At 41.8% G+C, this 16,082-nt stretch overlaps 1 pseudogene; it reads right to left on the bottom strand.

The window, feature by feature from the left end:
* Positions 1-395: 395 nt before the first annotated feature.
* LOC129463747 (ATP-dependent RNA helicase DDX39A-like) lies at positions 396-8,071 on the bottom strand (annotated as a pseudogene).
* Positions 8,072-16,082: the final 8,011 nt, after the last annotated feature.

The following is a 16,082-nucleotide window of genomic DNA, read 5'->3' as shown; positions in this document are numbered from 1 at the left end:
AATACTACACAGCCATAAAAAAGAAAAAAATGTCTTTTGCAGCAACTTAGATGGAGCTGTAGGCCATTATTCTAAGTGAAGTAACTAAGAGAAAAACCAAGTATGTTCTCATAAGTGAGAGCTAAGCTATGGGTAGGCAAAGGCAAACAGAGTGGTATAATACATACAGAGTGGTATAATGGACATTGCAGACTGCAGACTCAGAAGGGAGGCAGTGGAGGGGCATGAGGGAACGTTTACACTGGCATCCTTCTCCTTCAGTGCTAACTTTCAGTCACAATAGAACACCTTGAGCTCAGGGAAACTGAGGGCACTCTTCCTCAAAGCAGCCAGAGTTGCAAGGTCTGAATGGTCATCAGATTCATCTTTCTGGGTAAATAGATGGCACCTCGTAACTATGAAATGATGATGTTTATTAAGAAGAGGTGGAGGTGCAGTGTGAAGCTCTCCTGAGTGCACCGTGGTTTTTGGCAGCACTTCAGAGGTGAGGATGGCTGCCTTAGGTCAACCTGGCTGGTGTCAGAATAGGTTTTGCCTTTAGGGCAGACTAGGATACCTTCAAGGCAACCAGGAGTGAAGTTGTCTCCCTCTTGCTGTCAAGTGATTGACGGGAATGATTTGGGGCCCTATACTGAACTCCCAGACAGCCATACCCCCACACCAAGCCTTGGTGCTAGGAACAGCATCTCCTGGCCTCCTGGAGCTAACTCGCCCAGAGAAAATAAGGGCTAGGGCTCCCAGGATACCAACAAAATCCCAAAGATTGAATATTCAGGCAGTTAATTCTGGTATATAGTATGTATAAATAATCATATTTCTTAGAGATGCTTATCTACAATAAGGAAAAAAACTTACTTTTGTACAAAACCATTTTACCTACCACTACGATGCTTCTCACAATGTATTGGTAGATGTCAAACAGTAAAGAAGCAAGATTAGAAAAAGTTTTATCATCTTTGCTGCCCCAACAGCAAATTAAACAAACAACAACATTTAGTATATTTATTTAAGAAGTGTATTAGCAATTAACTATTGTGTGTGCTTTGATCCATTTCCTAAAATCAAACAAAAAATAAGATACACAGTTGAGCAAGCAAGAAATCAATTTGTGCTGCTTCAGATTTCACGGAGATGGTCATCAAATTTGTGCCCTTGATCAGACACTACAAAATAAGTACTTTTTCTTTTTTATTCTACAAATCTGTATACCACTCAGGTCAAATGCCTGTTTAATTTATAGAAATCTAAATAAATAACCATACAATAAAATTTTATGATCTAATCACACCATGCCCTGGATATTAGTCATAGGCCACTGTGCTTTCTGCCCACTGTAAATCACTCAGCACAACGGCTGACTTATTTACCACAAACCGTTTTAACAAACGTAGTCCTGCCTTTCCCTCCATATTAATTAATACACACAACAAAGGATAATGCTATCCCTAGGACAACAAAACCCTTTTGTTCCCTGAAGCCTCCAGGCATCCACTGAGGCCCCTTTGTAGGTGCTTTCTCCTCGCTGATTAAAGGAGATATTTTGTGTGTTCCAGTAAGAACTGGGAGAGTAATCCTGCACCTGTTGGAGGCTTAGAAAACTGGTGAGTAAACCTCTCAAACCTCCATGGCTGACTCAGTTTTCTCAGCCTGGAGGACTGGCAGAGGGCTTCCCAAAACTGGAAACATGTCTCTTGAAGCTTTCCTCACATCACCTAGAGCCACTCCCGTTGCATTTCTGAGAGCTTTGTCCTAATTTTCAGTTACTCATTTTTTTTTTAAAGGCTTTGACAGTCAGGTCCAACAAGTAAATCCAATTTCAGTGTGAAAAATGCAGCAAAAAAAAATGAGGCTGTTTGATTTATTTTAGATCAAACACCCAGTTATTTGGAAATATCTGTTTTTTACTAAATTTTTATTATCATCCAGATGTTTGGCATTTTTGTAGACATGGATTAAGTGCCTGCATTGTATTAAAAAGACCCATTTCAAAAGGAAAAATGATATAATATTCTTGTAAATTCGAGTAAACCAAAAGATTGGCTTCTTTCTTAGCACAATCAAAACAAACTTTCATCACCTCCCTTATAACCTCACATCCTAAAGGGAAGGGGGAGATGTCTATAAAATATCTGGGTTTTTTTTTCCACAATATATTCTTACACAAATCTGCAGGTTTTGGACAGTCAAAAGAGAGACCCACCTGGCACACAGGAAGCCACACACGGCCAGCAGGACCACTCCAGGCCGTCGAGGCCCATGGTTGGGACTCTGCTCACCATATGTGGAGATGTTGCTTTCCTCCAGAAGCTCTGTCACGTTCACTTCCAACCGGTCTTGGATGTCATTGAGGACTTTGGCATCATTCTCCTCAAACACAAAAGTGATGGCCAGGCCTTTAGTGCCAAAGCAATCTGCACAGGCCACTGGGTGGAGGTAGGTGTCTGAGTCTTCAGGCATGCCATAGTTAAGACGACGCTGAATCACTCAATTCCTACAATGGTTAGGAAGTGATTGAAAGTGAACGCGGGGACTCTGAGCAAACCTGCTGAGATATAGGCTTGGGGCTGCCTCAGTAAATTCCTCCAGTGAAGTGGATGGGATCATGGTGTGGATGATAACAAAAGAATAGAAGAGAAGTTATCGACAGATTTGCACAGAGGCCGTCGAAGATTTTATAAATAAAGAAAAATGTCTGCAGCCAGTGGTTTATGCCAAATATCTTCCCAAGCCTCCATATCCCTGTGGATGTTGCAACTGACTACAAACAGATTGAATGTCCACCAGGATCCACTGCTGGAAATCCTTGGACTGCTGATAGCATGACAGGCATTCCTCCTGGGCCGTGGCCAGGAAGTTCTGCTCCATGAGGAGCTGGGCCGGGGACATGCAGGGCTGCACCAGCTTGATGAAGATTGCCACCTGTTTAAATTCCAGCATGTCCAGGAGATCAAAAAGCTGGCGGTTCTTCTCAGCGTCCTTGAGCTTGAGGTAGTACTGCTGCAGTGCGTGCAGCGTGCACTTGGTCTCGTCATCCACAAACACCTCCATGGGATCCTGCATGGACTCCCTGCACACAGGCCAGATCTCCTTGCTCAGCGTGGCACTGAGCATGATTCACTGCTTCTGCTGGAACATAAGGTGAGAGGCCTCCCACATGTCCCGCCACATGTCCAGCCACCCCAGCATCTCATCCAGCACAAAGTGCTTCACATTCTTCAGGTTGAGGCTCCTGTTCTGCACAAGTGCTACGATCCGACCTGGGGTCCCCACCATGACATGAGGACAGTTCGTCAACAATTCTTCATTCTTCTTGATGAAGAGGCCTCCGAAAAACATGGACACGTTGACACTGGGCATCTACTTGGAGAAGTGATCATTCATACTCCTTGCTGATCTGGAAGGCCAGCTCCCCTGTGTGGCACACGATCAGGACTGTCACCTGTCAGTTGATGGGCCCGATCTGCTGCACAGTGGCCAGCACAAAGACCGCCGTCTTGCCCATCCCAGATTTGGCCTGGCACAGGATGTCCATGCCCAGGGTGGCCTGGAGAATGCACTCATGCTGGACCTCAGGAGCTCCAGTTTCAGCAGAAAGTCCCGGAAACCAGAGCTGTGAACAGAAACGTAGGATCCCTTGACATCTTTCTTACGGGGAACCAGAGTGCTCCCTGGAGAAGCCTGGGGCTCTTCATAATCCAAAAGCTCATTTTCTGCATCCTGTTCTGCCATGTTGCTGAGAGCAGAGAGAGGCAGGGCCCTGGTACCTCATTCTCTTCCGCATGCCACGAGAGGATGCAGTTGCTAATTGTTTATATCTAAGAATTACAAGCTAATGGCCAGGCACCTGGCTCACGCCTGTAATCCCACCACTTTGGGAGGCTGAGGCGGGTGGATCACGAGGTCAGGAGATGGAGACCATCCTGGCTAACGTGGTGAAACCCCGTCTCTACTAAAAATACAAAAAATTAGCTGGGCCTAGTGGCGGGCGCCTGTAGTTCCAGCTGCTCGGGAGGCTGAGGCAGAAGAATGGTGTGAACTCAGGCGGTGGACCTTGCAGTGAGCCGAGATCGCGCCACTGCACTCCAGCCTGGGCGACAGAGCAAGACTCCGCCTCAAAAAAAAGAATTACCAGCTAATTAAAAAGAAATACACAACCAAATTGAGAAGTTAGGCAGGGATGGAGCTGGCGAGACTTCTCAGAAAGCAGCCCCTGTCAACAGGAACCATCCTGCAAGCCCTCCTACTTTGGCTGTGAATTGAGGGGATGCAATTCCCAAGGTCATTGCCATACCAATGAGTAGAGGGTGCAGATGGAATCTTGCTACTAGCTCTGCAGGGGTTAGAGGACAAAGCTTGAACCCTGTGGCAACAACATCACACAGGCAGACCTTTAAAAGACTATTAAAGTATTTCACTCTGGGGACTGGGTGTCTGAATTGGGGTGGTGCTGACGGACATAGTGAGAAGTGATCTGTTTAAAACATAAGCAGGGCAAAGAGTGAAGAGTGTTTTCTAGGCATTTTGGCCTAAGCAGCATTGTAAATGGTGTGAACTTGGGAATACAAGAGGAGGAACAAGAATGTGAACAAAAAACAAACAAAACCAAAGGTCAGCTTGGCACAGGCTTAATTTGGGTTACCTGCAGACACCTACAGAGGACGTGAGCAGGTGAAACTCTGAGGCTCCACACCAAGGGCGATGGCAGAGCTGAGATGTGAGTGTGGTGCATGAATGTACTTTAAAATGATAGGTCTTCATTCAGCCTTAGGTTATAAGGATAGAAAGGGGAAAAGAACCAAAGATTGGGTGCCACAGTGCTCTGACATTTCAAAGTCAGGAAGAAGAGTAGGAATCCACAAGGGGACTGAGTCAGACGTGATCTTCTCTGAGTGGTTTCCTTACCTCATCATTTCCCAAATCCTGAGTTAGATTGTGATTCTACAGAAGTCTGTGCTTGTCCACCGTAGCATTTATCAAGTTATATCACAAATATTTTACACTGGATAGTATATTCATTCTGTGAAGGAAGGGACTGTGTCTTGCTACATCTTGAAATTGACTCAGGCAAATGGTAGACTGTAAAACCACCACTTATGGAATGAAGGAAGAAAATTTAGACCCCAAAGCCTATAGATAGCCTATATAGATAGCCTAAAATGTTATCCCATTTCACAAGTAACTTGCGTTGGTAGAAGCTTCAATCCTACAATAGATGGGCTTTAAGTAGATGCTATTCTTTTTTTTTTTTTTTTTTTTTAACTTTTTAAATGTTTAATAGAATTCTCCAGTGAATCCTTCTGGTCTTGGGCTTTTCTTTGTTGGCAAGTTTTTGTTTTTTTTCTATTTTCTTTTTTTTTAATTTTTTTTATTATTATACTTTAGGTTTTAGGGTACATGTGCACAATGTGCAGGTTTGTTACATATGTATCCATGTGCCATGTTGTTTTGCTGCACCCATTAACTCGTCATTTAGCATTAGGTATATCTCCTAATGCTGTCCCTCCCCCCTCCCCCCACCTCACAACAGTCCCCCGAGTGTGATGTTCCCCTTCCTGTGTCCATGAGTTCTCACTGTTCAATTCCCACCTATGAGTGAGAACATGCTATTCTAACAACATAAGTGGCCCTTGGTGTATCTGGAATGTGTCATTTTACCCAAGTATGCCAAGGGAAGAAAAAATCTTAGTCTCTCTCTCTCTTCCCTCCTTCCAGTTTTGGAGAGCTGTAGCTAGAAGTAAATCCCCTAAAGATGAAGACTACTAATTACAACATTTCACATTCTGGGTCATTCTTTATTCACAAAACATCACTGCAGCCACCACCTCAGCCTCTACACTTCCAGCAAGGAGATCTGGCCTGTGTGCAGGGAGTCTGTGCAGGATCCCATGGAGGTGTCTGTGGATGACGAGACCAAGCGCACGCTGCACGCACCGCAACAGTACTACCTCAAGCTCAAGGACACTGAGAAGAACTGCAAGCTTATTTCCTGGCCCGCTGCACCCCAGTCCTGCCTTATGCTAAGTCTCCATGTCAGAGGATGACATATACATATGCGCGTGCACATGCATATTCACCATCTGGCCCTTGTTCCATCCAGGTGATTTATTTCTTGCATCTTGCATCTCCTTATTGAAATGATAAGCAGATGCATGATAATTCATTTTCTTTGTCAATTCCCTGCTTCTCATTTGGCTAATTCAATGCCATACTAACACTTCTATTAATTTGGCACTTGGAACTGATAGATTTACTGTGTGGCATTCCATCTCTAACTAAACAAAAATAAAACCGCAGACTTCGAGCTTTTTCCAGTGTCAAAGTTTTGCTGCTGCTGCTGCTGCTGTTTTGGCCACTGCTGCGTTGTATGAAGCTTATCCACATCCTTTAATCATATATTCTCTTGAACTGAGGTATATGGGAATAATACCTGAAGTTTTTCCACTTCATGGAGGCATTGTAAATATTCCTGAAGTGAAGAATTCTGTGGTTAAAGAAGTCATCTTCCTTATAAATCACAGGGTTCACTTGAGTCATAAGGCAACCTGCTCTTCTATAGCAAATGCTTGCTTGCTGCAAAGGCCTGGACTAGGAGTCTCAACAGTGATCACCCGCACCTTGTCCATGATTTCCACATATGTAGATGACATCTCTGGAGACAATTAACTCTGTAAAATTTTAGGACAATCAGTTGCCTATGAATCTGAATAACATCTGCAGTTATAGCAGGGAGGATAAAACTAGCAGAGTGATCAATTCTTATCCTTCAGGATGTAAACTAACAGCTGGATTGAGAAAGAAAGTTACACAATCAAATTTCATCAGTGATCTGTTGCAAAATGAGTGGTTGGCCACTACCAAAATTCCTAGCCCAGGCCTTTGTTGTAAACAAACATTGGCTACACATGAGCAGATTCTCCTTTTCACCCAGGCACACTCTGTGATTTCTAAGGACATTTGCAAGGTTTGCAATCCAGATGCTCATTGAAACATCAGGTATCTATCGGGGTTTGGAGAGAAGTGCATCACCAATTCAAATGCCAACCAGCCTAATGGATGCTGGGAACATGCCCCAGGGCAACCACTGCTAGGGTGACTGATCTATCTGAAGTTCAATTAAGGAAAAATGCTTGTCCTCACTTCCAAGTTTTGAAAACAGTTGGGCATTTTTGAACATTTTGAACTCTCTTTCTCCCCTGTAACCACTTCTTTTCCACCCTGAAATCTATAGTGGGAAAGAAACGTATTTAGTAATTTAAGCTCTCATCTTAAGAAAAGTTCAAAGTAGGTGTGGAGTAAATGTTGTGAGAGGGAAACCTGAACCTAGAGTTAGTGTAATAAGCCCAAGTCCCAGACATATCAAGAAAGTTAGCAATGCCAGAAATAAACACAGCCGAGCATAAATCAACAGAGACTGTGGATGGAAATTTCACTGCGGGTATCACTGGGAACAGGAATAAAACAAGCAGATGGTAATATTGGAGAGAAAAGGGGAAACATAAGAAGAAAACATAAAAAGTGGAAATATTTGACTTTTTCATAAAGTAAAAGAAATTTAAAATTTTTTTTCTACTTAGCAAGTTCTGAGTAAGAATTAAGCATCATGATGAAAATAAATAACCTTCAAGAAAAGGATTATAAAAAGGCATAGAAGAACTTTCAGATTTAAAATGGAGTCCAGGCAATTCCAGAAACCAGATCCGGTTGTATTTGCCTAGATTAAGCCAGTATTGCCCAATATTAGTAGCAAAACTGCTCATATCAAAATCCAACTTAGCTTTGAGGAAATACAAATCAGTCTACAGACATGTTAAGTTTCAACAAATCCAGTAAATCAGAAATGCAGTGCAAAACAAAATTGAAAAATAAGATTTTTCAAAAATCATGCTTTTTGGCCGGGAGCGGTGACTCACACCTGTAATCCCAGCACTTTGGCAGGCTGAGGGGGGCAGATCACGAGGTCAGGAGATCGAGACCATCCTGGCTAACACAGTGAAATCCCGTCTCTACTAAAAAAAAAAAAAAAAAAAAAAAAATTAACTCGGCGTGGCGGTGGGCACCTGTAGTCCCAGGTACTAGGGAGGCTGAGACAGGAGAAAGGCATGAACCCGGGAGGTGGAGCTTGCAGTGAGCCGACATCGCGCCACTGCACTCCAGCCTGGGCAACAGAGAGAGACTCAATCTCAAAAAAAAAAAAAACAACAACTTTATTGATCATTGAAAATATGTGTTACCTAAATTGGCATGTTTTGCAAAAGCAACAAACTGGGCATTGCTTTTATTTATGAATTATTTCAATACCATGTACTGTGTGCGCACCACACTCTTGGCAGACTGCTGGATGCCAAAAACACAAAGACGCACAGCACATGGTCCCGCCCTCAAGGGATCTGGCCTAGTGGGTTGTTAACTTACTCTGGTCACATAAATATCTTCAGATTTACACCAAGACATTTCACGTGGAAATCCATAAGTGATTCCATTTCAAATGCGAAACAATCTCATCCATTTATACTTAAACATGTGTTCCTCAGAGACCTCCCTCCCTGACCTTCTGAATTGGCTTAATTCCATTCACGAGTTCCCGTGGAAGTGCACAAGGCACTTCCTTGTGCTTCCTCTGCCAAAATACTCAAGGTTCTCTATGGCAGTTTTGCCTACTCTTTACTCGCTACTGTCTTCTTTACTGTCCCCCAAGGAATTAGTAAGTAACTTAGGAATGAATGATTACATGATAGAAGTGCTGAATAAATAAATGAACTGATCATTAAACTGAACTGTCCCTGAAGAACTGGACAAAACAAGTGAACTTATTTGCCTGGCCCTATTTTTTTATATTTTGTCTGAAATTATGAATGCTAGTTTGGACTATAAATTCCTTTTTAATTGGAATGACAGGTCCAGATTTCTCTGCTTCTCTCTTGCACTTTACTGGATAATCCACGGGTCATAGGTTTTTAGGCTGATTTAATTCCTACAGCACTCTTAGAAAATGAAGTGCACAGCTTTTACAATGACAATTGCTGTTTTAAAAATTGCTTACAACAGATAATTAGACAGATGAATATGGTATAAGCATGATGCAGATATTTTAAATGTGTAACAGTGCCATCAGAAGTACTGATAAAAGATAACTTTGTTCTGGTATATGTGAACAAGTTTATACATCTTGAATACTTGCAGGTTTATTATGAAAATATTTTCTATCTTGAACAATGGATTCATTGTCGGAAATCTGATATGTTCAGCAACAGAAAGAACCTTACTTTTCTGATGGAGGTGGATTTTCTGTACAGGATTAGTTCAAACTAGTTCCTATAAAAACACACAAGGAAGGATAAGACACATTCTTCCATAATATTGCATGAAAGTGAGTTCAGACTTTAAAGATTACCTCATAGTTTTATTAATATACTGTAATTAACTGAGCTTCTCCGCTTAAATTACTAATTGGGGGATTCCTATCACAAACTTGAGCTGCTTTTCCTCTCAGGAATGTTCACTTCTAAACTTGTTGTAACATTCTGGTCTCATTAAGTTACCAATTCATCTGCTATATACAGCTGTCTTCACAATCTCTTCCTTCATAAGAATCGCAGCCAACAGAAGCATTTTCTGTTTTACAATTACTGACTACTACAAGGCAGACCAAGGAAGCGGACAATAGCTCAACTCCATGACTGCCTGGACTTAGTAATTGTAAGCTGTGTTTGACAAAATGTAGACATATATAGGATTAATGGAATGAGTTGTATTTCAGACGTAGGAAACCTTGTTAACATCAGTTATAGTTTGTCTTTTAAAGCTAACTATGTGAAAGAATATTTTTTATTCCTTTTAAAGTTACTTTTAATGCATTCAATCTTCTGGTTTTTTACCTTGGTTAAGCTCTCATTAAATTGAGTGGTTTTATCTTTAATTTAGGGATTTATTTCTATTTTTCAAAAACTCATTCTGCTTTCAAACAAGAGAAACATAAGCACAGATATTTTATATACCTAATAGTGCTATCACAACTACCAATAAAAAAGCTGTGTTGAAAAATAAAAACAAAACACAAAATCTTGTTTTTACTCAAGAGTTTAACAATAAATTCATTGGTCTGTGACAATAAAATGTATTTATCTGTTAGCAACTGACTCAAGAATTGAAGCAGAATATTAAGCTGAGTAGCAAGGTCAATGTTAGCGGTTCATTTATGAAGGCTCCACACTGGTAAATAAGGAAAGATAAAGGGTATTTTCATACTTGAGAAATGTATAGCTATATTCTCCCCCAAGAGATTTTGAAATAATGTTAAATTTGGGGAAGTCTTGGTTTTAGACAGTCACGATTTTCTTCCATAAAGTTTCTAAACGCTCTTTACCTCTATAGAATCATCAACGTAAGAGAAATAACAGAAAGTGGACCAAGGACAATATTGTTCTTAACTGCATGTTTATGAAAGCCCAAGCCTCAAGTGACCAAGAATACTCCTGCATCTTGCTTTATAATGCAATAATAATCAAGCTCAATTCGGATACACAACTTACAATGTGTAGTTCACCACTGGACACCAGGCACCTGGGAAATGGGGTCCAAAAGAGGCACATCTTAGTGGCCCCCTGGTGCACCAGTAGTGGCCCCTTAGTGGTTTACTAGCTTCTCATTGGCATCTTTAGCTTCTGCACTATCTAGAAGTGCTTGAGGATCCTAAATACAAAATTAAAAGATTCTGGTGTTTCCTCAACTCTTAATTCTAATTCAGAATTAGAATTCTAAGTTCTAATTAATTTAGCAGTTGTGTTCCCTCATATTGGAGTTCTATCTATCCTTCCAGACCTTTTCTCCAAAGCAGTGTCTCTGTAGGTGTTCTAGATTACAAAGTTTGTGATAAATCAGTGGATGGGTAAAAGCAATCCCTTTGTCCTGTGTACTAAGCTAAGCTGGATAGCACCACACTTCTGACTATGGGGAGACATCTGAATATCTCTGGGAAACTCAGAATCCAAAACAAGGGCCTTGAAACAGCAGCAACAAGAAGAACAAAATAAACTTTCTTGCTTTGACCAGGAAATGGAAAGCATTCCACACGCCATCAAATCCAGCCCCATTCAGATTTAATCTCAGGAGAGAGTCTACTCCTCTCTTTACACCAACTCTCTCACCAAGTCCTGGCCAGAGCTCCAGAATTCCTGTCTCCAGTTTTTTTGTTTTTGTTTTTGTTTTTTTGTTTTTTGTTTGTTTGTTTTTTGGTTTTTTTTGTTGTTGTTTTTTAGCCGGAGTCTCGCTCTGTCGCCCAGGCTGGAGTGCAGTGGCGTGATCTCGGCTCACTGCAAGCTCTGCCTCCCGGGTTCATGACATTCTCCTGCCTCAGCCTCCCGAGTAGCTGGGACTCAGGCACCCACCACCACGCCCGGCTAATTTTTTTATATTTTTAGTAGCGACGGGGTTTCACTGTGTTAGCCAGGATGGTCTTGATCTTCTGACCTCGTTGTCTGCCCACCTCGGCCTCCCAAAGTGCTGGGATTACAGGTGTGAGCCACCGCGCCCGGCCTCCTGTCTCCAGTTTTTACATGAGTTCATGGTGCAGATTTTTGTTGTTGTCGTTGTTCTGTAGAAGTCCCCATATATAATAAGTACAAGGTCTGGGGCATAAACATTTGTTTGGAAGAAATAAAAAAATTGTTTTTGAAATAACACAACTTGATTTTTATCTCCTGGCATGGCCCCAATTTCAGTAAATGGCAGGAAGTTCATGTTAATCACATCCCTGTGACCCCCGTCTTCCAAAGGCATCCTCAACACCAGGGCATCCTCAACACCAGGGCATCCTTAACACCAGGGCATCTTCAATACCAGGGCATCCTTAACACCAGGGCATCCTCAACACCAGGGCATCCTCAATACCAGGGCATGCTCAACACCAGGGCATCCTCAACACCAGGGCTTTGGTGGACACAGGTGGCTGGCCCCGTTCCTGGAGATCCTGTTACCTTATCCTCGGCAGGGCTGGCTGGGTCCCCTCAGCAAGGCCACCTCCCAGCAAGCTCCTTTCAGGTCTGTTGCTTCTTTCCTCAGGCACTTCTGACTCCATTCTGGGGTGAGGCGACACGGAAGCATCGAGTGGTTTTTGCACAGCCTCTGCGGTTTCCAGGAACACTCCAGGGCAGCTTCAGGGCCTCACTGTCTCCAGCATCGCAGGCAGCGATTAACTGGGTTCTCCAGTGCTGGACGATGGGACGTTGGCTGCTTTCACAGGCTTTACCCAGTAAGTAAAACCCTCACCTGCTGAATTTTCGGATGTTGTGGAAACTGGGAGTTTTTGTCTATCCCCCACACGTTAGTTAGCAATAAAACAGAGTCTACCCTACACCTTTTGAGAAATGTATTAACATGTAATGGATATTAGATATGGGATGTTCTAAAAATTCCAAAGAAAAAGTTTAACCCCTCTGGGGCAGACAAAACCGACTTATAATTGAATTGTTCCAATCTTTGATAATTCCATAACCCTTATGCGCCAAGTTCTTTAAAACCTAACAGGCCAGGCACAGTGGCTCACACCTATAATCCCAACATAGTTGGAGTCCAAGACAGGTGGATTGCTTGAGCCCAGGAGTTCGAGACCAGAATGGGCAACACAACGAGACCTCTGTCTCTACAGAAATACAAAAATTAGCCAGAAGTTGTGGCGTGTACCTGTAGTCTCAGCCACTTGGGAGGCTGAAGTGGGAAGATGGCTTGAGCCTAAGAGGTTGAGGCTGCAGTGAGCTACGAAGGCTGCACTGCACTGGAGCCTGGGCAACAGAGCAAGACACTTCCTCTAAGGAAAAAAAAAAAAAGTGTTAATAGAGAGAGATCCCGGATACCCTTTACCCGATTTCCTTCAATGGTAACATCTGGCAAAATTATAGTAGAATAACACAACTAGGAAATTGGTATTGATACAGTCCAGATACAGGATATGTCCAAGACCACAGGGATCTCTTCCTTTTATCTTTCCCTTTTTTAATGCCTGAGGGTCACTAATATATTAGAGTTTTGTGATTTCAAGAATTTTATATAAATGGAATCTCAGATATATATTAATATATATTTATATTTTACAGGTGTTAATATATATTTGTATTTAATATATATTTGTATTTTATATATAAAATATATAAATGTGGGAAAAGGAAATATCTTCACATAAAAACTAGACAGAAGCATTCTGAGAAACTTCTTTGTGATCTGTGCATTCATCTCACAGAGTTGAACCTTTCTTTTGATTGAGCAGTTTTGAAACAGTCTGTTTTAGATTCTGCAAGTGGATAATGGGGGGCTTTTCGTCCAATGTGGGAAAAGGAAAAACTTCGCATTACAACTACACAGAAGCATTCTGAGAAACTTCTTAGTGACGTGTGCATTCATCTTAGAAAGTTGAACTTTTCTTTTGATGGAGCAGTTTTGAAACACTCTTTTTGTAGAAACTGCAAGTGGATATTTGGAGCGCTTTGAGGCCTATAGTGGAAAAGGAAATAACTTCACAAAAAAATCATACAGAAGCATTCTGCGAAATTTCTTTGTGGTGTGTATATATAAAATACATAACCTTTTTTGATTGTCCTTTTTCGCCGAGCATAATTCTCTGCCAGTTCATCCAGATAAATGGATGAATCCTTTTTACCACTGGGTAGTCTTCCGTGATAAGGATGCACCAGTGGGTTTAGCCATTCACCCATTGAAGGACATCTGGTTTTTTTCCAGATTTGAGCTTTTATGAATAAAACTGCTGTAAACCAGACATGGTGGTTCACACCTGCAATCCTGGCACTTTGGGAGGCCAAGGCAGCAAGATCACTTGAGCCCAGGAGTTCAAGACCAGCCTGGGCAACATAGGAAGATGCCATCTCTCCAAAAAGTAGATTTAAAAAATCAATCCAGGTATAGTGGTGCACACCTGTAGTCTCAGATACTCAGGAGGCTGAGGTGGGAGGATCTTTTGAAGCCAGGAGTTCGAGGCTATAGTGAGCTAGGATCACACCACTGCACTCCAGCCTGGACAACAAAGCAAGATCCTATCTCAAATAAATAAATAAATAAATAAATAAATCTGCTATAAATATTTAGGTATAGGATTTTGTGTGAATACATATCTTCATTTCTCTAGAATAAATGCTCAGAAGTGCAATTGCTGTGTTGAGCTGTAGTTGTATGTTTAGCTTTTTAAGCAACTGCCAAACTATTTTCCAGAGTGGCCGTACCATTTTACATCCCCACCAGCAACGTCTGAGTGACCCGGTTTCCCTGTATTCTTGCCAGCATTTGGTGATGTCATTATTTTATTTTAGCCATTTTAATAGGTGTGCAGTGACACCTCATTATGTCTTTAATTTGCATTTCCCTAATGACTAACGATGTTGAACATCTTTTCATTTTTTAATATGCTATCTGTAAATGTATTTTAACTCCTTCCTTCCTCTCTCTTCCTTCTCTTTTTTCTTTCTTTCTTTTTCTTTCTTTCTTTCTTTTTCTCTTTCTTCCTTTCTTTCCTTTCCTTTCCTCTTTCTTTCTTTGTTTTTTTGGACAGGATCTTGCTCTGTCGCTCAGGCTGGAGTACAGTGATATAATCATGGCTCACTGTGGCCTCAAACTCCAGATCTCAAGAGATTCTCTGGCCTCAGCCTCCCGAAGTTCTAGAATTACAGGGTGAGCCACCATGCCTGGCCTTCACTATTTTCTAATGGAATTGTTTCTGTTTTTGCTGTTCAGTTTTGAGATTTCTTTATATGTTATAGACACCTGTCCTTTGTCAGATTTTTAGTTTGCAATTTTTTTCTCCCAATCTGTAACTCGTCTTTTCACCCTCTTAAAGGATCCTTTGCAAAGCAAAACTTTTTAATTTTAACAAAGCCTAATTTGTCAGTTTTTCCTCCAAGAATTCTTTGCCTAGCTTAGATCGCAAAGATTTTCTTCTATTTTTTTCGGAAAGTTTCAAATGAAATGATTAGTTAGAGCTAATTTTTTGTATGAGGTGTGAAGTTTGGGTCTGTGAATGTTTGATTGTCCCAGCATCATTTGATGAAAGGCTATCTTTCCTCCAATGAATTGCTTTTGCACCTTTGTCGAAGACCGGTCAGGCATATCTGGGTAGGTCTTTCTGAGGTCTCCCCTCTGTTCCATTAGTCTATGTATCTAACTCTGCCAATACCACACAGTCTTGATTACTGTCATTGAATAATACATTTTGAAACTAGGCAGCCTTATGCCTTTTATTTCATTTTTCTTTTTCAAAACTGCTTTAGCCCTTCTAGCTCCTTTGCCTTTCCACTACACACCTATTAAAACATCTAAAATAAAAAATTGTGACATTGCCAAATACTGGTGAGGATGCAGAGAAAATGAGTCATGCAGACATTGCTAGTGGGAAAGTAGAATGGGACAGGCACTCTGGCAAACAATTCGGCAGCTTCTTAAATTAACTCAACATGTAACTACAATACCAAAACTCCAGAGAGGGATTGTGTAGAATAATATCAAAACCATTGTGGCTATCAGACTCTCTCTTCAGCAAAAGGGTATTTATATTGGCTTATCTCAAGAAGAGTTCTTATTTACATTCCCAAGCCTACTTTACATTTGAGTTCTGCATTCAGCCAGACTATCAGAGAAGCTGCGCTCGCCCCTCCGGCTGCTGATCTTCAGTCCCCTGTGTACTGTAACAATGCAAGTGAGCACCGGATTTCCTCTGTTCAGTGAGGCTCTGCTGGATGCCCTGACAGTTCTTTCTGCAGAGGCTGCGTGTCCTGCCACACTGCATCCTTCAGGACAACACATCCTTAATGTTTGTTTCCAAGCTGTTATTCTGCCGTTCTGTTGCGCAAATCATTTCTTTTTCGATGCTCCTACTACTCAACTGTGTTATCATCTCCCTCCCCTTGCTTCTGGGAGTGACCAGCCTCCCGGCTACGTCTTTCATTCATCAAAGACATGGCCACGCGGGTCATGGCCTCCCCTCCTTCGGCTCCAGGCTTTGTGAGTGGCTTGAGCCTCTTGGCCTTGTGTTCACCCTACTCAGGGAAACCATGGCCTGGCCTGGCTCTGGCCATCACCCTGATTGC

Source organism: Symphalangus syndactylus, chromosome 15 (assembly GCF_028878055.3).
Source record: "Symphalangus syndactylus isolate Jambi chromosome 15, NHGRI_mSymSyn1-v2.1_pri, whole genome shotgun sequence".
Taxonomy (NCBI): domain Eukaryota; kingdom Metazoa; phylum Chordata; class Mammalia; order Primates; family Hylobatidae; genus Symphalangus; species Symphalangus syndactylus.
Note: the sequence above shows the minus strand (reverse complement) of the source record. Positions and strands in the feature narration are given on the sequence as shown.